General features: G+C 44.5%; 1 long non-coding RNA gene across 1 annotated transcript; it reads left to right on the forward strand.

Annotated features, from left to right (window-relative positions):
* The first annotated feature begins 14,293 nt into the window (after nucleotides 1-14,293).
* Nucleotides 14,294-20,941, forward strand: LOC135823119 (uncharacterized). The gene is made up of 5 exons (XR_010554611.1): nucleotides 14,294-14,542; nucleotides 14,653-14,725; nucleotides 18,954-19,085; nucleotides 19,662-19,949; nucleotides 20,793-20,941. It is a non-coding gene; the product is annotated as an uncharacterized LOC135823119 (long non-coding RNA).
* Nucleotides 20,942-20,945: the final 4 nt, after the last annotated feature.

The following is a 20,945-nucleotide window of genomic DNA, read 5'->3' on the forward strand; positions in this document are numbered from 1 at the left end:
TTTCGGTGCAGCGTCGAGATTCCAGAAGCGACATCCATACGGCCATTTGTGCTACTTGGGTCATTGCCTATCGGAGCTGTCTTCGCGGTATCTTTCAAGGTCAGACATTTCAAAGCCACTCAGAATAGCACATGTTCGATGTCATGCTTATTCTTACATTCCCAAGAATCAATTCAAAGCATGCACCGTATACGCGTACAGTTTTAAGATGTTTGGCGTACTGATGTACTAAAAGACAACTGGGTCCCTGCGTGCTATACGTAAGCCTGGGGAAATGATGGAAAGGTGTTCGCTCCCCACGAAAAAAAGTAGCGCAACTATGAAGTCGCGGAATACCGTTTTCACCGTGAAGGAACGTTAAAAACACCAGAGGGTGTGGGAAACAGAGGTTCAAGTACATGTATAATAATAATCAATCTGCGAACAGAACTGTTTCGTCCTCTGTGGACTCGTCAGCGCAGCACAGAGGAAATGAGGCCGAACCTGATAGCAATGGAAATAAAAATTTCCAATCAGGTCCGAACGTATATATATTATTATGTTTTTGGTGTTGTTCATATACTGTCCTGACATTGGCCTTTTCGTGCATCTCCCCCGGGCAATACAAGCAAAACACACATTCATTTTACGACCACTTTTTCTCTTACCCTGGTGCTTGCCACGGGCCAACGGCCTTGTTACAGTGGCACGGGGGAGATGAACGAAAGGCCATTCGATTATATCAATGCACGGGAGACTCAGCTGTTTTAGCAAGTCCCATTCATGCACAAACAGAGTACTCGATTGTTTGTTTACGACTACAAGTAAAATAGTTGTATTAAAAATGCCAATCAGCCAGGATGACTATACCTAGACAACGTAGATTCTAGACAATGATTCCAGAATCATGCCTCAGAATAGACCGGGAAAGAGTAGCCCCAGCACACATGATGTACAGTGTGCTGGGTACGTTCCAACTTGCAACACACGAGCAGTCATTCGCTACACCACGCACGACGATTGTTTCCAAATTTTCACCCCGGAGGGCATCATAACTTAACGCGGATATGGGAGAAGATATAAATGGATGACTAATATAAGACATTGTATCGACAGAATTCACACTACTAATATGCAACAAGTCACAAACTACACAGAACTAAGACACTACATTGCTTGTACGTGTACATACATGTACATGTACTAATGACCCCACGATAGGCGGTCAGCCTTTGGGTCATCCTAATAAAGTTATTATTATTATTATTATACAATCATGATACGAGTATATGCGTCAGGATTGCATGTTCCAGCCAGCATTGAGAAAGACAAATCACAGGTATCGAGCCTGATTCTTTCATGTACATTTTTGTTGGTTGTGAGAGTTACCACCTCACTGTCCCCGTTAGGCGTTGCATCCGCCACCCTGACATTACAGGCATAGTGGTGGCCTGGCACCAGCGAAAAGTCCTAAGCTGGTTGTGTTTCTCAATACATGTACATACAATTATCCCTTCACTGTGCATTCGAAACTCCCCCTCCCCCCTCCCCCCCCCCCCCACACGCACAATGGTTGCCTCTTTGCTTTGTCATATCACAACCATTCAACGCGGTGAACCCTCGATAGGCGATTTGCCTTTGGGTCATCCTAATAAAGTTATTATTATACAATTGTCTAGCCGGTTGTAACGCGGACGTGCGAACTTTACGTTTTAACATTGTACATGTATTTGCACTTGCAGCAAACCACGCTGTTCACCAAGCCTGGAAAATGTCCTTCCTCCACTAGCTTTCAACTAGCTCATGTCCTTCCTAGATTGATGTGATTCATTTCATCGCCCTTGTTTGGCAATGAACCATCGCGGAAGAAAACGATAAAAATAAAATACGATTGTCAACAACCTGTTCTATGGCGTAACATATGGTTAAGTGTGCAATTCAATCTCTTCACGCCGAACGCCCACCGATACACCGAAATACATTTTTAGTTTGACAGCATAATACAAGGTGGTGGAACAACATAATAATTACATGTATGCTGTCAAACTAAAAAAGCGTGTTTCTACAATACAAGGTTTTCTACCGGTAATACGTAATTACATGTAGGAGCGAACTCAGACCACCTTTGCGTCATCAGGGACATTACTCAATGCCAATGGTGACATTTCTGGGAGTATAATATATTCATGTACATGTACATGTACATGTATAGCGCCGTAAGGAATCAACTGGGCTTTTCTGTCAACTACATGTACATGTATCAGAAGAAGCAACTTCTTTGCAATCATCGGTCAAAGCAGCAGTGCTGAATCACTACCACAGTGCTGCTAAATGCGTCAAGTAAGCGGAGGACGAGTTACTAGTACACTGTACTACCTTCAATCTGCGAATACAGGGATGTTCCCTGTTGCAGAGAGCAAAGCTGACCCGCTTGATCGGATTTCATTGAATACTAGTAGTTAGTACAGATTTTCGTTTACGAAATCTTTGGTTAGATCACTCCACCAGCAGGGTCGTTACGTACTAAATGTCGATGTCTGTCACCCCGAACGTGCAGAAAAAAACCTTTAGTTTGGTATATACTTCAGTTATTTCGTGCCCCCTGACGAATATAGCGAAAGTCAATTCAAAACGAAATTTGTACTTATACAGTAGGCACCGTCGCTGCACTAGTGATTCATGTTACGATGCACAACGTCCAGAGCTGTTCACACATTGGGAGGAGAAGGCATTGCTCTTCTCACTGTTGTGTGTGTGCTGGGCCTTGGAGGATAATGCGCGCACGTTTGGAAGATTCCGCTCGACAAAGTGTTGGCAGAACCAGAGAGCCGCACAATTTGTTTTTGGGCGACTCCCTAGTCCCTAGGTAGAACAATACAAGGGTTATGGAGGGCAACTCCTCGAATTCTGCCTGGCATACAATGTATGTGGCATATCTGCCAAGGGCCAATGTGCGCGTCGAAAAACATGCACATGTATTATACAGCAGTGCAAACCGAACCGATAGAAATACACTGGTGATCTGCAGGCAGCACATGAGTTCATAGGGATAACATGGCGCAAACTCAAGCCATTAGAGCGACTACAGGACCAAGAGGACTTTGCCAATCTGTTGAAGAGCAGCCGCCCAAGATGCCCTTGTACCGGTAACACTGGACAGCAGGTGAATAGTGCCGCCCACAAGCGATCAGGTCATGGCACAGGATCTGTTTCTATTGCAATTCAATGGTAAAATATCTATACGGTGACAACACCCATACATTATCAGAATACTAGTAATATACAGGGTCAGTGCATGTACATGTATAGCCGCGATGAACAAACAGATCTACGGACTACAGTGTATGTCAAAGGCACACTGTGTTTGCACGACCCGTATGTAACGTAGCTCTAGACGAGACTACAGTAGAGACTGAAGGTGAAATCTTGCACGCTGCCTGAGGCCATATCGCGCAGATTGATAACATGGTCCCGAGCATCTTAGGTCAATGCTAGAGGGAATACAAATATGCGCTATCTCTATGACTCATACTGATCGACATAACTTGGAGGACTACGAGCCAACCATTGAAATGATTATTATCTGGATTTTACAACATACACGCGTGGCAACCACCGTCGCGACTTAATTAGCAAGTCAGCAAGACTAATTGTGGGTAGTAAGAGTCAAGCGCGTAGAGGGAGATATAGAGAGGGTGTATGTGAGAGCGTGTGTGTGTGTGTGTGTGTGTGTGTGTGTGTGTGTGTGTGTGTGTGTGTGTGAGAGAGAGAGAGAGAGAGAGAGAGAGAGAGAGAGAGAGAGAGAGAGAGAGAGAGAGAGAGAGAGAGAGAGAGAGAGAGAGAGAGAGAGAGAGAGAGAGAGAGAGAGAGAGAGAGAGTGAGAGAGAGAGAGAGAGAGAGAGAGTGTGAGTGAGAGAGAGAGAGTGAGAGAGAGTGAGAGAAAGAGAGAGTGAGAGAGAGTGAGAGAGAGAGAGTGTGAGAGAGAGAGAGAGAGAGAGAGAGAGAGAGAGAGAGAGAGAGACAGAGACAGAGACAGAGACAGAGACAGAGACAGAGAGAGACAATGACATAGACTGACACGTTGTTTCCTATGTCATTCTCAGGAACACAAGTAGATGTGATTTTTGCTTTGACACATTCCCTGCTTCTCACACCGATTTCCAGTTCAAATGAAGTAGGTCTCCAGAGACGTCGAGACCAGAAACGCGTTTACAGATATCTGCGCCTTTTCTGAATATACAAGTATGCTATCCAGATACTGGTATGTTATTATAAATCCTCATGATCTTTGTATATCGATGCATCGTCAGTGGAACAAGCAAGCAAGTACCGAGTCAAAACTCAATAACAAACCACATGGTTCAAAGTCTGTGGCAGTATCATCTCAGAGTCCAACAGCCAATGGCACCCATTGCCAATCAAGCGTGGTCATGTTCAGTAACTTTATTTGTTTTCAATTTATAGATTATGCACAAAACGTAACGTACATATACATGTACATGTAGCCTAAATGGAGGAGCCTTCAGCAGCAGCCATAGGAAGACTATCAAGTCATGTGGGGGCTGAAATGAACAACAGAATATCGCCAAGACGTTGACCAGCCAGCACACCTTTCAGATTCTTTTCTCTGGAGAAATAGTGAAATACAGCACTTGTATACCATTTTGACCACATGTATTTCTTGCTTTAGAACGTTCTGTCCTCCTTGCACTGGTGAAGATTTGAAAGCGGTGTAACGGTACATTCACAACCACAATCCAAACAAATGAATGCAAATACACGTACATACTGTTTATCGTGGTCACGATACCTTTCAGGGTAGACTGACTGAAAACATAATCCTGTTCGTGATCAGCATTCGGATATTGTGCAGTGCTGGCTTGGTGTACCGGCATGCAGCCGCGGGATACCAGCACCGGTGAGCTACAAATTACAGACGAGGCATCTCTCATTCGACGTGGAGCTCAGGCAACTCTCTCACTTTGGCTTGGTGTTGTTATCTTTCTCAGTGGGCTCGCTGTTTATTAAAACAGGGCCATCCCCATAGACACAGGGCCTCTTACAATGTAACCCACAGAGGGATTATGCTCGGCGAAGGGACTTCAGAAAGCTAGCTGTCTATATTACAGAATTGCAGCACGTACTGAATGCATGCTTCATGGAGGAATCACCAAACGATCACGGTACACGTCGAGAATAGTTCCTGCTACCGGATCTGTCAAAGCACTAGGTATGTTTTCGTTACCACTACATTCACGTTAAACCTGTAGTGCGTGAGGCAATACAGCGCGCAATTTTTTATATCTTGAAACAGTTTCATATTCTGTTGATGATATGCATGAGTCAACCACACCTCTCCGAGTCTTTGCATCACAAAACTCAGTGTGCTAAGTGTGCTCATGTGTGCAACATGGTTCATATCACACACATTGTCAGGTTGCATACGTATAACACGATAATCATGGTGGTAAATCGCCACTTGAACACCATAGTTCTGTCCATTGTAGTGTCAAAATTTTAGCAATGGGTCTGATGCATCTCCCTGTATGAGCCACAGACACAGGGCTTATGTTGGACATCGCTATTGATACTTCGGTACATTGTAACTAGTGTATACAATGTCATTTACGTCCACATGAGGAGTCATGGACAGAAACCACATACATGTACATGTACATGTACATATACATTATACATGTGCAATGCATATTGTCACGTGACTGTATATCAACAACAACTGTGATCGTACTAGACTGCCAGAAAGAAGTAAACACAAGATAATGGACATTGTTATCTCGGCCTGTACAAAACATACAATTGTACATGAACACATGTAAGCAGAATCAGTCCTGCGGCCCCCCCAATTCCCCAAGGTGCCTCTGACTTGTGTACGGCAAAAACAGCCCCACTGGGATTTCACGAAAGTCCCCTGTGAGAATGTACGTCACTCGCCCACTTGCAGGTTACTTTTCAACTGAGTCCTCCCACGTGCACTGTCTCCCTTGTCATGGAGGTCCTGAGCCAGGAAGAATGACTTATCCCTGCTCTTCAACCACACAGAAGTGATCTGTAGAAGTCTGCACGAAGCCAATTAGACATGCCATGACGCTGGAAGACCTCTGGTCTCTGACCAAGTGTCCAAATTCGGTGGGACAGCGAGCTGATCCCATGTACATGTACGCCAGGATCTTATGGGCCAGAAGGGACCCTGAGGGGGGGGGGGGGGTGTTATGGGGATGTACCATGTTACGGGTGTACACTTCAGTGATAAGATATTGTAAATGGTCGAAGCACGTGCATGTACGTACATTTTAACACTACATTTGTATATCGATATCAGGCAGTTTTATGAATTCACACTTCAGTATACTTTGAGCATGAGCTCCGCTGACTGAGGAGACCTAATAAGGATGGACTCGGATAGACATTATAGCGTGACTTGTAGTTCCTTGGTCCTTTTCTTTTCTATAGACCTAATAAGGTTGAAACATCATGCTGTCTGGAGATTGAGTAATTACAGTATGTACATGTCCATGTACACTGTACGTGTCCATGTACTACGTCATGTACGTGGATAATGTCTTGTAGAATTACTCAGCGAAACGTGCACCTCTTGTGCATGTACCAGGTTCCTGTATTGCCTACGTCATCCGTTGCCAGGCCACCAGGGGAACGAATCCACCTTGTCTATCGAGCACGGACTGTTTGAATACAGACAGTGATCGAGTGGATTCTAAATCAGCACGTGAGGGCTCACTCGTTCCACCACAAAGAGTAGTAATTTTGAAAGGCACACTAACGAGGTATCAATTCTGCGGACAGGAGCAAGTGGTGGCGCCGCCACGCGGGATGGTGAGTTTAGCCCCAGGCTACTTCCCGGGATGGGCCACCATCTTGAGCCGGTGACTGTGTCAAACTGGGAGTCTGGGACTCTCCCTCGAGCTTGGTGACCTTTCAGACGTGTTGTTCTTATCCTGAGCACTAGCTGGCTCTAGTGACTCCCCGGAGTATTCCAAATATTCTGAACCTGGTTCCATCGTAGAACTAAGGCATTTATGCCGCCGGGTTACGATCAGGTGAATGAGTGAAGATAGAGTAATTCATGTCCTGAACAGGTAAAGTGACCTTTTCTCTCTTCAAGTTACTAAGTCTTAGTTTAGCAGTGCAGCTCATACGATGACGTACTAGTATAGTAACGCATGACAGTCCGGGCACTACTTCAGTACGTGACATTCTTTGCCATGTACGTTTCTCGGGATTTCGTTGCGCATGCTACAGAGCGGGTCACCACTGACAGCATCCTACTGATTGCTTACATGCATAATAATTATTATTAGCTAAACATTATGTGATTCAAACCTACACTTTGTGGATATGCATTATACATGTACGGTAAAACCTGTAACTAAAGACCACCGTGACTAGCGACCAGCCTGGTACTACAGTAAAACCTGTAACTAAAGACCACTGTGACTAGCGACCAGCCTGGTACTACAGTAAAACCGGTAACTAAAGACCACCGTGACTAGCGACCAGCCTGGTACTACAGTAAAACCTGTAACTAAAGACCACCGTGACTAGCGACCAGCCTGGTACTACAGTAAAACCTGTAACTAAAGACCACTGTGACTAGCGACCAGCCTGGTACTACAGTAAAACCTGTAACTAAAGACCACCGTGACTAGCGACCAGCCTGGTACTACAGTAAAACCTGTAACTAAAGACCACCGTGACTAGCGACCAGCCTGGTGCTACAGACCACTTTGCCAGGCACGGACGGTCTCACATTCAATTATTATGGTTGTGTGGTGCAAACTACCTAATGCGTAAGACCCGACAGCTTCCTACTTGGACAACATCCAAGAATGTTCTGAATCGTCTGTGTGAATGGGAATCGCTCCAATGGCGTCGTCAAATTCTCTCTCTAGTTTATTTTCATCATGTATTCTACTAATTTCCAGCACTATGACTCGTACTGAGCCAGTTTAGTTTCACCATCTCCAGCAGCTGCCGCCACCCTTCCTCTATCGTTTTGCCCCGTTCTGGAACTCATTTCTTTAAATCTCCTCTTTTCGGTTTATCAGTTGTCTGGAACAAGCTTCCTGAGAGCCTACGCAGGGAGCGATCTTCTGCTAAGTTTCGGTTTCTCCTGAAAGACCATTATTTAACGTACAAATTCTCCACCACTGGAATTCCTGATTTTCGTATCTAGCTCTCGTCATGTATTCTGTTTCTCCCTGGTGGTTTTACCTGTAGTTTTCCCTGAGCAGTGTTTCTGCTAAGTACTATTTTCCCCTCTCCCTTTTCACTTCCCTTTCGTCTCATCCACCCTTCCAGGAAACTCCCCCGATAAGTAACCCATTAAATTTTACTTTTGGAGAATCCTTCAAATAAAGTCTAAATGTAAAAATGTAAAACTAGGCATTGGCGGATAATGCTCGAAAAGGTGGCAGATTCTGCTCGAAAAGCAGTGAAATTGGCATAACCATACAAACCTTATGGCGGGAAATTCCTCGCATTCTGCTCCATTTCTTTATCCACATACCAAACATGCATGAAACTTACCAGAAAAAGTACCGAATTCTGCCAATTTTTCTGCAGGCATTATCCGCATATGCCCAGTGCAAACCTCTAACTAAGGACCATCTGCCATTAAAGACCGCTTTCTCTGGCCCCAAGCCAAGGGGTGGTCGTTAGTCACAGGTTTTACAGTAAAGTACTATGTAAACCAGCAACTACACGTAGTCCCAGTCTCATGATGTTGTCTGGTGATCGCCTCGTGCCGCTGTGAAACTCAGAGATACAACTAACGCGTTTTCATCCTCTACTTCTTAGCAATGACCAATGAATCTTCTAAAGCAGGATATAAATCCCAAAGCCCCTACGTACCTTGTCAATGTACCCAGGATTCGAAATGCGACAGATCATGGCCTTGAGAGAGTTTAAAATGATTGAAACCATCCAACAGTGTTCACACATAATAGGATATGTTTGCATATACACACACAAGGAATCAGCATGCTGTGTGTAGAACATGCGCTGACGCTACCCTGCACAAGTTTAAAAGCTCAACGTCTTGGTCAACACTGCACTTACTGTGGTACGGATTCGACGGTTGCCTCTCAGCCAAACACCTTCCACAGCCATTCTTGGACGACATTTGCATGCTCCTGCTCCGCTCAGCACCTCACCATCTGCACCAGACGGCTCAAGGATTGCGAGTGACCTGCTACCCACCACTTCTATTACGGTCATTGCTCACACGTATTGGAGCAAGCTATGGAAGACATACTTTCACAAAGGGATCTTCGTAGCTACATTACTCATCGGATACATCATGCAAATACAATGTAGACTATCAGTGTGGCGGGCTGTTAGAATGCACAAGTGCGAATAATAAACAACTAACACCTAGCATTTGCTACTCCGTGAATATCAAAACCATGGAATCCAAAAGCTTTGATGCTAAACTGAAGATGGAAAAACCAGGAATTGCCGTGCTAGGATTCCCATTATCAGTCGGTAGAGACACCTGAGCTTCGGCTTATACAGTCATCGTTCTGCATTATTATGGGTATATTACTATAACCGCTCGCCCGGAGCTTTAGGCTGAGTTCATCCGGCCCCGACTCCGGGGTCCGGTGTTATCCGTCCTTTGGCCTCATGTACCTGTACATGTATGTGACTTAATAGCTCTCGAGATCATCCTGATGCATGCCTGTGTGATACTGATATCACTTCAGCGAAATCATTACCGTTTTTTGCAGCCTTGTCAGACTATCAGAGGCTACATAGTGGACTTAGGGAAGAAATGCAGTAGTGTGAGTTCACATACCGGAACAGCTCTGCAGTGCTGACCACTAAGAAAACGGTTTCAAGTCTACCCTGTAGAGAAAATACAATGTAAGTTGACCTTGTGGTTGGCAGTATCAAAGTAGCATCAAACAAGTATAGCGGTCACGGTCCGGATTTGCCTCGAAGGCCAGACAGGCAGCTGGTGTTGAAAAGTGCATAATGATACATGATACAACAGTGGCATTTCCGCCGCATCGCGTGTAACCTACGAACCAGTCAGACACTGACGTGAGGCAGCCAGAGCAGCTGCATATGAATGATTTCCTCTTAGGCAGGTAACAGCGCTGGCCTATAAGTTCTGGTCAACAGCAACGTAGTAGGTCGGAATCATGCATGTTCTGTATAGTATACTGTTGGAAAACTTCCCAAGAATTGCTGTTGAGGAATCTGAACTTCACGTTTTCAAAATTGGAAGAAGAAGGACGAGCTGAAGTGACATTTGGATTACTTTATTAAACAATGTTAAAGTGATGGAGACGATGCGAAAAACGATCTAAAAGCTAAGGATAAATACATTTCAGGAGAAAAAGCGATGGAAACAATTCGCATCGTCTCCATTGCTTAATAAAGTAATCCAAATGTCACTTCAGCTCGTCCTCCGTATTGCAATTCAATAACTGTTGCCTCCACGTCGAATATTCACGTTTTTTAATAGCTATGAAAAGTATGAATGCCGCAGACATCACCACGCAACATGACAATTTGTTCAAGGTTTGGTTTTGTGTGTTTCCAAAATCGATTTTCACGCTCCGATCATCAGTGGAAATACGGAACTAAAGAGATCAAGGGAAAAAAACAAAGGTTAAAATTCTCTGTACTGTGTCGTGCCCGTTATGTCCAGCAGTTGAAGGTCCTTGAAGCTGTTTGTATTCGTACGCATAAGCCCGATTTGTGTAAGCAAAAAGAACATGTTTTAGCACTTAGGTTATTTTCGTGAGTTTGCACCCCGTGTTCATGAGTTGTTTCTGCACTGTTCATGCCCGGTTGTCACACTTACTCTTTATTTTAGTTCTCACTTTTTGTAATACTTACCACAAGTTACCCGTCATGTGTCACACTTCTTTGGATTTTTAACCTTTGTTTTTTTCCCTTGATCTCTTTAGGTCCGTATTTCCACTGATGATCGGAGCGTGAAAATCGATTTTGGAAACACACAAAACCAAACCTTGAACAAATTGTCATGTTGCGTGGTGATGTCTGCGGCATTCATACTTTTCATAGCTATTATTAAACTTTTATCTCCACGTAGATTATTTGTATATTCACGTTTTTGCTCTTTCTTATTAGTGTGATAGTATGTTTGTCTCCCAGAAAACCTTTTATTGTACTCCAACCAGGCATATTCACTAAAAGGACCTGAAAATGTACATGTACATGTACTAGACGGACCGGAGCAAACGTTTACAGGTACATAGAAAACTCAATTTTCGAACAGCTCTCGGTACTGTAGCTGCTTCGAACATTTTAGGTCTCACCAGAGGAGCTCAGGATGACTGGCCCAACCGACCCCAAAAAAGAAATTGCATGAGGACAGGAACTGTTCACCACCGTAACGATAGGACAAGCAGTCAGTAAGCGCGATAAGTCCGAGTTCAGTTTTAAACTTCTGTGAAGTGTCATGCATAAACGATCATCAGACAGAACTGAACACGATGTCCAGCGGATGTGTTTGATATACTTGTGTATTCTGCTGGAAGTGTGGATTGTTACTTTTATGTGCCAATGCCATGTCCAAACGTGTGTGAAACTGTGTGTTTGGGGGGGGGGGGATACGCATGGCAAGTCTCTACACCCACCAATATTGTGAATTTCATGTTATTGCGTACATAGAACGCGACCAAGCGGTCAACATCAACAGAAGGTCAGGGTTGGTATCAAAATGCAGACAGGGGAAACTGGTGCTTTCTCTCACCCTCTTCACGCCTGCTTTGTTCTTACGTTACTGTCGCTATCGCCCTCGATGACTCCGTAACACTGCCCTGTTATCGCCTCTATTCTCACCTACATGTATATGTACATCCGCTAACTCTCACTAACAACTCAATAGCATTGTCCCAATGCCACGTCTTCACCTCACGCATACATGTACGCATTAACTTCCACACTTGCACCAAATATCTAGGCTTGCTCATAGAGAATTCGATAGTAAACCATTGTGGCTGTTGTCTGATGATCCCTAAACGTGAAACTTTTAAAAAGTTCCAGCTACGCAGCCTTTCGTACTCTGTTGTGTGTGTATACTGCTCTGCACATTTGTGCATTGAGCACTCTACCTCGAGCAGCCTAGACCGGCCTTGTTTGTACAATCATGTACATGTACATGTATGTAGTCCAGTGCTCACAAATTTCAATAGCCTACTCAAGCTCAACCAAGACTCAAGAGTACATAACCCCCCCCCCCCCCCCCCCCAGGCCCAGAGTGTGCAACTCCACTATGGGTGCTGTCCCGACAGAATTTCAAGTTGACGTCATTTTGATGATGCAATGCGCACTGTACACGGGGATTATCAGACGAATCCGGAACCTGTGGTTGACCGAAGCCGATTGATCCTGTACAAATTATTGCAAAGAAAAGCGTGTGATGCTTTGACACCCGTACACATGTTGTAAAAATCACTGGTGCAAGGAGCATTGCGTCATAAATTATGACGTCAACTTGAAATTCTGTCGGGACAGCAGGGTATGTGGGAGTTGCACACTCTGGGGGGTTATGTACTCTTGGCTCAACTGATGAGGGGTGGATTCTTTCAGATTTGCCGAGTGGAAAGTACGATAGACTTCTCGTGTACTCTGGATGGCAATCGTAAGTCAGTCCAGTGCGAATTCAAATCGGCAGGAAAGGCGCCATGTCCCAAGTAGGGAACACCACAATTACTGGAGCTGAATGTTTACAAAAGTCCACATGAATCTTTCTCTGTCAGCCATACGACTTTCCTCTTCATATAATAACGTGAGTAGTCTCGTACTGGGATGGATTTTATGGGAAAGAAGTTACCGGTACCGGAACGCGGTGCCGAGACATGTCTATGCATTCGATATCAGTTACGACGCACAGGTTTATTTATTGGGCACTGACGTCATGACTGTGCTCGTCGTGTGGCAATACCCAAATATAGACACTCCAGGATAGCAGTAACCAAATTTGACCAAAGGCCACACTTCGCAATAATAATACTAGAATGAAATTTTCTTAGATTACAGAAAGAACACTGGGCGTTTACAAAGGGGAACAAAACAGAGAAACGCGGATCAAAGTAGGCAATGCAGCATGCAATAATCATGACAAGAGACCAGCAAACTGCAGACTTCCCACTGGACACGGTCACCTACATGTACGTACAGCACTCTGACTCTCATAAACACTCTCATAAACACTCTCATAAACACTCTCATGATCACGCTCACCCTCACCACTCAGCTCGCTACCTCCCTCACCATTCCTCAATCTTGTCGTTCGTCGACTGTTGAAGGTGGACTCGATCCTGCTCCTACTACATTATCAATTTTTTTGTTCTTGCTCCGCAGGCCCTTTGATCCCAGTGTTTTACTCAGGGAATCGTGAAATATCGGTATTTTACGACTCCCTGGTTTTACTCACGGTTCTGTGTTCCCTTATCACTATCAGCTGCTTATTCTGCTGAAGGCAGAGTTATCACGTGATGCTGTAATCGAAGCAGGTCTGCGTACAACCAATAGTCCAGATGTTTATGGACTGTTGTTACCATAATAAACGATTGGTACCTTCAAGAGTACATACACGTATTGACTCTTGGTACTGTGTGACCCTGTAGCTATCGATGTCATGTACATACGTGGTTATGGCTCGCAGACCCATACCATAGCTACATTGTAGCCGGCCATACATGTAGAAGATTGGAGCTGCATTCACACACTGGTACGGGTGGGGGTTATGCCTTGCTATTATGGGCGGATTGATCACCATATTTGCATGGACCTACTTCACACTACTACATGTAGTACTAGTCTGGTTTATACAGAAGCCTTGCTTGGTTATGGGTGTAGTCAGGAGCACTACGCGTCCTCGCCTTGTAACATGCTGTCAAAACCGAAAACATAGTACTAGTATGTAGGAGCACAGTAGTGGCTGGTGCGACTGTCTGGAAAAAAGTTCGTATCCAGCGCCTGTAAAAGGTTATGCGATACACGTCATTGCCACCCCAAATTCTTCTATATAAGGGGTTTCTGTGCCCGCTTTGGGCATTTTGCCACCCAACTGGCTCCTATATATATGTATGGCGGATTTGACGTTATCGCATAACATCTAGCATTGGCTGTGCACCTGTTTGGACTGCTACCATCCAAGTATGGCACAGTGTAATTGCAACCATTTTGCTATTCGCCAATGATGCCAAACCTTTCTCCAGCAAGCAGCACAGTTCGCTGCTTCCTGCTAGACACCACTCTTCAGTACTGGTATCGTTTCTCGTTTCCACAACTTACTAGTGAAAGATAACTCTCAGTTCAAACGGCTTCTTCCGGAACTTGTGCCCCACCGTTTTCCAAGTGTTTTTAAAATTCAAACAGCTTCATTTGTTCTTAGAAGCAGTCCATACTACGAAACTACAACGTGTATTCTGGTTACTTTTCTACTAAACTTTGGAAACCCTCAGGGAACTTGAAACGATTCGGTTACTAGGTGTTTTACAACAGCGTTGTGCACCTTGCCTGAGTAGCTGGCTCACCCCCTGTACGTTTGTGAGCAGATGGGATTCAGTGAAGCATAGGTGTAACTCTGTATGACCTTCTATACGTCAATATTCTCTTTCTCTCTTCTTTCTTGTTCGTCCCCGTTCATAGTTGATCATTGCGGTCTGCGACGAGTGGATGAAGTTCCCATCTGGCAGACAACCAGCTCGTGTGTGCATGGATGGTAAGTCAGGCAATAGTCAATACCTACATGTACACCTGTAAAGCTGTTTCGAACAACACCCATTGCACATCCTGTAGTCTAATGTTCACCTTCCCCACATCCTTCCTTTCAGACAGTGGTCCTAGAGACCAACAGCAGTGTGTTAGTGATTGCGGGTCTGGATGATCACGGGATGAAAACATCTTTGCTACCGTTCCTGATATGATTCCACTGGCTACTACCACATAGCCCTTGGCGGATAATAATACTAGCAGAAAGTTATTACAATTTCAAATTTGGACTTCACGGAGAATTTTCAAAGTGTTAGGAAATTTGAGGCCACATGCCACGTACTGCTCTTTTTGGAGAGAAAAGAGCAGTACGTGGCATGTGGCCTCAAATTGCCTAACACTTAGAAAGTTATTAGTTGACAAAAATCGTGACTTTTCTGGAATGTTTCATGCATCTTTGGTACGTGCATAAAGAAATACAGCAGAATTCAAGGGAGGTCCTGTGATGAGGTTTGTAACGTCGGCCAATTTCACTTCTTTTTTATCAGAATTTGCCAATTTCCCGATAAATATCCGCCAAGGGCTACTACCATATTGCATGTACAGCAAAGTGACTCAAGAGCTATCCCTTCCCAGCCTAGTTGAAGCCTTTACCTCACACAGAGAAGGTCAGTACGGACACGGGGAAAGCTCATCAATGATTTAAAGAGGTATACATGGCACATGCAGCTTTGATGCTATTTGTCCATCTCTCTTCGACCTCCTACCCATACTTCGAAGTACACACACAATTTATTCCGGGATAAGATGAAGCAATGATCTGCTTTAGAAATCAATTATCTTTTATTCATGAAGCTTAACATCCTCGTATCAAAACTGTGAATGCGCACTCATGACTCCATGCCCACATGCAAGCAAGATCGGTTTAGTGTTTCCCAGAACGTTTTCTTCTCATATTCAGCAGTTGGCAGGCATCACAATAGGGAAGCAAGGAAGAAGAACAGAGTATTTTGCAAAGAAAGTGGACAATGTTGTACACCTTGATAAAATTCATCAAGGCACTTGTTCACGGTCAGCCTCATGGATACTGTATTAGGCCCTGACGGATTATGCTAGCATAATTTTTCGCATAATTCCTACCAAAATCGAATAATCGCATAATTCGAGGCAAATCGCATACGAATCGCATAAATAATGGAATAATCCGCCTGTTCGCACCAAATTCCATAGAGTTGTACATGTTCTACAAGTACAAGTAGATACACCAGGAAGTCGTAGGTTTACGACTCCCTTGATTAACATGTTCAGTCCATTACAATCAGTGATGGTCGTAGCTACAATTGTAGGTCGGACGGTGTTTAGAGTTAGAGTTCAACCTTCAATCCAGTCTTTAGTAATAATAAAGTTAACAGCAGTGTGTTCACTGAGACCCGTCTGCATTTGCCTCCGAGAGACTGCGGCCCGCTACACGTTGACCCCGTTGAACTTGTGCTACTACAGTACAACGCCCTATAAAAAAATCCCCTGTTATTTTGCACAGAACCATCATATACATTAGCAGCATATGTGAGCATAATGCGGCATAATATGATAACTTTTAGCATAAAAATAGCATAATTCTGCAATTTTTTCAGCAATGCGAAAAGCATAATTTCACGAAAATATTAGCATAATCCGTCAAGGCCTATACTGTATTCACCCAAATACATGTACAAGTGAATGTCCTGATGTGCGAAAAAATGCATTTTTTCCATTTCGCCAGGAAACAAATGTTCCGATTACAAGGGCATGTCTTTCAATACGATTATTCAAGTCTTCAAAATACACTCTTGGGTCTTGTGTTTTTTCATGCTTTTACGTGTGCCCTTGTATTCGAATATAAGTGCGTGCCCTTTTATGGGCGTGTATACCATAAAAATGGGAGGTATGCATCAAATATGGTCGTCACCTTTATGCGGGGCAAGTTGCCCCACCTTTGGCAGGTACAGCCCATTCTAGTACACTTATGAGTCCATGGCCTTTCATGCAGAGCTGGCATTACAGTGTGTACGGTTGCAGTGGACTTTCCCCGGAAAACCTAACGGCGGGAAATGGATGCATACATGTATGTCCCATTGTGCAATTTTAAAAGCAGGTGTAGCGTCTTTGTGCTCCGCCCGTACAACACAGCAACAACAACAGAGTTGCATAGCCAGTGGCTGGCAATGGCGAACTGATCCTATCAAAGAAGTAGGCCACTGTGTGGGCATATGCGGATAATGCCGGCAGAAAAATTGGCAGAATTCGGTACTTTTTCTGGCAAGTTTCATGCATGTTTCGTATGTCGATAAAGAAATGGAGCAGAATTCGAGGAATTGCCCACCATAAGGTTTGTATGGTTTCGAGCAGAATCTACCACCTTTTCGAGCATTATCCGCACACCCCTACCACTGTGAAGTGACGACCACGTTGTGCTATGTCTGCTTTGCGCAAACTCGCACTGAACACCATGATTGTCATGGCTACGCACAAAGACACGTGCTTTCCAACTCTCTTACGGCCGTTGGAAAGCATATCTTCTTTGAATCTCTCCCATATAGAGATTAATAGAATTCTGGCAACGTAAACAACAGCAACTCCGTCTAAACTGTACATCCCTTTTACAATACTCAGTTAGCCCTTTCCCAAAGGTGCTCTTTTAATTCGCACTTAGTGCTCTTCGCGTCCCTCAAAATATGCTGAAAAAGTTCTCTTTTTCCAGTGAAAACAGGCAAAAGGTGCTCTTTTTTCAGTGAAGCATAGCCATGATACATGTTCAGATATGAACCCAAGCTGAGAAAGGAATACGCACTCTTCCATTTATGGGTCCACGAAAGGCAAAACAGGAAGTAAAGTTCAAAACCCCACTTTTTACAGCATTGTGTACAAGCTTCACCAACTTGTTGCCCCGAAAAACGGCGTGCCGGGGCCCACCGAGCACTCGGAAAATGTGATCGCATGCACGAGCAAACAGATTTTAGCACTTTTTCAGCTCAAAAAGCTCAAAAAGGGCGATATTCACCAAAAAACGCAATAAAGGGCGAAAGAAACGGGCTTTTCCAAAAAGGGCCAAAAAGGGCGAAAAAAGGGCGAGCACCTTTGGGAAAGGGCTATACTCAGCATGCATAGGATGGCTGCAGTGATCATGGTAACAACCTATGTCCATGAGGGTGTGTTGCACGTGCTACCTGGGTATATTGTTTGTTTGTTTCTTTTATCGTGAACCTAACATTTGAATTCGTTTAGAGCACAGGCAATTCTGCCTTCTCACCAGAGGAAAAACTTCCGGTTCCTGCTAAGAACGAACAGATATATAAGAATCACCACCAGAAATGACTCACTTGCATTGCCCAATTCTATTATAAATGACTGTCCATGTCGTGTTTTGACGAAAACATTACCCAAACCCACTAAGAAATCAAAACCTTTTAAAAGTATTGAAATGAAAGAGTAGGGCGAGTTGGGCATTCAACACACACACACACACCTGGTCCTGGTCCTGGTAAACACTGCCATTACGGTCACGTGTCCCCTTGCGGGGCCGACAATATGGAACGACGAGCAACGGCAGTCCGCTGAGAGAGAGGTACTAGGTCAGGGACTCAGGGACCATGTTCGAGAGAGCCATCTCTGGCAGCGATCTGGCTTATCATGAGAAACGATTCCTCTCACGGCTGTCGCTTGAACTGGTCCATCACTCTCCACAACCGTCAACAGAGCGAACATTCCATGAGCCAATGCTCAGAGTCATTCCAAGTCGTCGTCTTCGTGCGGTAGTTTGCTCCACTCGCGGGCTTGCAAGGCCTCACGAAGGACTCCGAGGTGGGGCGACGAGGAGAATGTCGGCATCGTAACTATCCAACCAAGTCTCCATTGATGAATACCCCACCTCAGGCACTGTTGGCCTGGACGGCTGGGGACACCCCAGGCCGTCCACAACGGTGAGAACAAGCACGGACCAAGGCGAGAAACAAGAGCCCGAAAAAGTACAACCGTCCTCCACCAGAGCAGAAAACACACACACACACACACACACACACACACACGCATACGCACACACACACACACACATACACACACACACACACACCACTGGCTATGGTCCAGTATCCTCTAAAAACGGTTTCGTTGCCATCTCATCAGAAGGATTGTCCACCTTTACCTTTTTATCATACATCCGGTAGTTCTATTGCTTTGTTTTCTTTCATATCCATTTGTAGGTTGACCATTCTTCGCTTTGAAGAAGGTTAAGATGGCACCTTTCCCCCACCAAGGCACATCGGTTATGTTACTACTCTCTAGTATCACGTGCTGTGCCTGCACTGTGTTCCCTGGCGGTGGACCCATCGAAGGTGAGGTACAATATTAAGGCTCGTATTTGATCTTTTTTTCGAACCTATAGATTTAATAACATCACCCCCACCATCATCATCATCATTATCATCACCACTACCGCTGCTGCCATCCCCTGTGCCACGGCCGCCCCCAACAACGACAACAACAACAACAAACATACCATAATTATGTCTTCCTTGTGCTTAGCACCTGCCAACTCCGAGGAATGACAACCGTCTCTGCCCCCTTCGTATAAGGCCCTTCAGTACTTTAAATTGGCCGCTTAGCAACACCGGCGCAGGATGACCACCTAGATATACCTCGGAGAGTATAATGGAATGACCACCATCTAAAAAGACCGTAGAGCAAAGGGCAAGAGAAGCGAAAAATGATAGGAATTACGCTATCAGGCCAGTATGTTTGCGAAATTCATGATCGAAACTGTTCTTCAACCTTCAAACCTGCTGTGAATACGACCACTCTATCCTGCAAAATACCTTTGATTTCAGATAGAAGACATGTACATCTTGATTTGAGTATTATATTTATTCTCGTTCCACTGGATTTTCGTTTGCACCTGCTGTACTTTGCAGAATACTATGAGCGTGGTGCAGATGTACTCAATGGGCCAACGTGTAAAGTCAGCCGCGGCCAAGCTTTTCTGGACATAACAAATGAAGGTTCAAGAGGATCTTGCCCTCGACGAGTTCAGTATAGAAGGGCAGGTCTGTCTGTCTTCCAGAGACTCCTGTTCTTCAATGCGGACTACGAAATTATCCAGCTGAGACTTCTCAACTACTCCGGTGTTCATAGTTCGTACTCGTGTGGTGATGATCGAAGGCCTTTCTCCCGAAGAAATAAATACTCTATTCGCCTCGGCAGTAAGTATTATAAAAATAGTGTTTGACTATGAATGCTACCATGGAAACTCATAGTGTTTACAAGTTTAAAGAACACTAGTACCAGGGCAACTAAGGTACATCTTGTATGTCCGTGGGTGTCAGCGGTGATTAGCGAACTTTTGGAAACGAAAGAAGGTTATTGTGTACTTGGCGTGGCATGTGGCTGTTGCTGGGTCTAAAGCCAGGCAAACCAAATGTAATGTGTTATTTGTCTGCCATGCCAACATCTTGAATTTTTTCTCTATTTAACGGAAACATGGATGCAGAGCATGAGATGTTGGTCTTCAGTGCGGAAACCTCTGACTGAGTCGCGCGAACCACGACAAAATTTAAAAGAAAGTAGGTTTGACTTTAATATGAAGGTGAATTCTCTGAAAGAATGTGCATTGAGGAGGGGAGTGGAGCTTTCTTGCTGGTTCACCGAGGACTTTCCATGTGCTCTGGATAGCAGCAGCAAGTCAGTTGGGTCAAGTGAGCGGGAAACGTCTGAACTCCAACATTGGGAGCGAGTAACTTTCTTATAATTATCCCCGAAGTTCCGCAGGAGGCCAGTATTTTTTGCTATTCGAAAAGAAACACACAAATAGAAACAATGGATAAGAATTGAACCCATAACCATACGATTCCCACCTCTGATCCTTATTGGCGAGCCACTTTGCTGGTGCTAGAAGTTAGCTACAGGCCAGTCCAGATCAGGCTTCTATTGTGCATGTGTTATAAGACTGAGATTGGCTAATCCAAGACCTTTACTTCATACACGTACTACTGCTAGTTGTAATCACTGATGGTGCGTTCTGTGCCCTGCATCCTGCCTTTGTTCAGAGCCAATTGTTGGTATGAATACTTACCTTCGAGGAAAGAGAGGACTGGATTATCAGCCCCATGTGCCACATGTTTACGATGAAGGCTCGGTCATTCCTCCTGTGATCTGTGCACCAAGGCATGGAGCTCCAAGAAGGAACTCTACTACACTCA

This window comes from Sycon ciliatum, chromosome 8 (genome assembly GCF_964019385.1).
Source record: "Sycon ciliatum chromosome 8, ocSycCili1.1, whole genome shotgun sequence".
In the NCBI taxonomy this organism is placed as follows: Eukaryota; Metazoa; Porifera; class Calcarea; order Leucosolenida; family Sycettidae; genus Sycon; species Sycon ciliatum.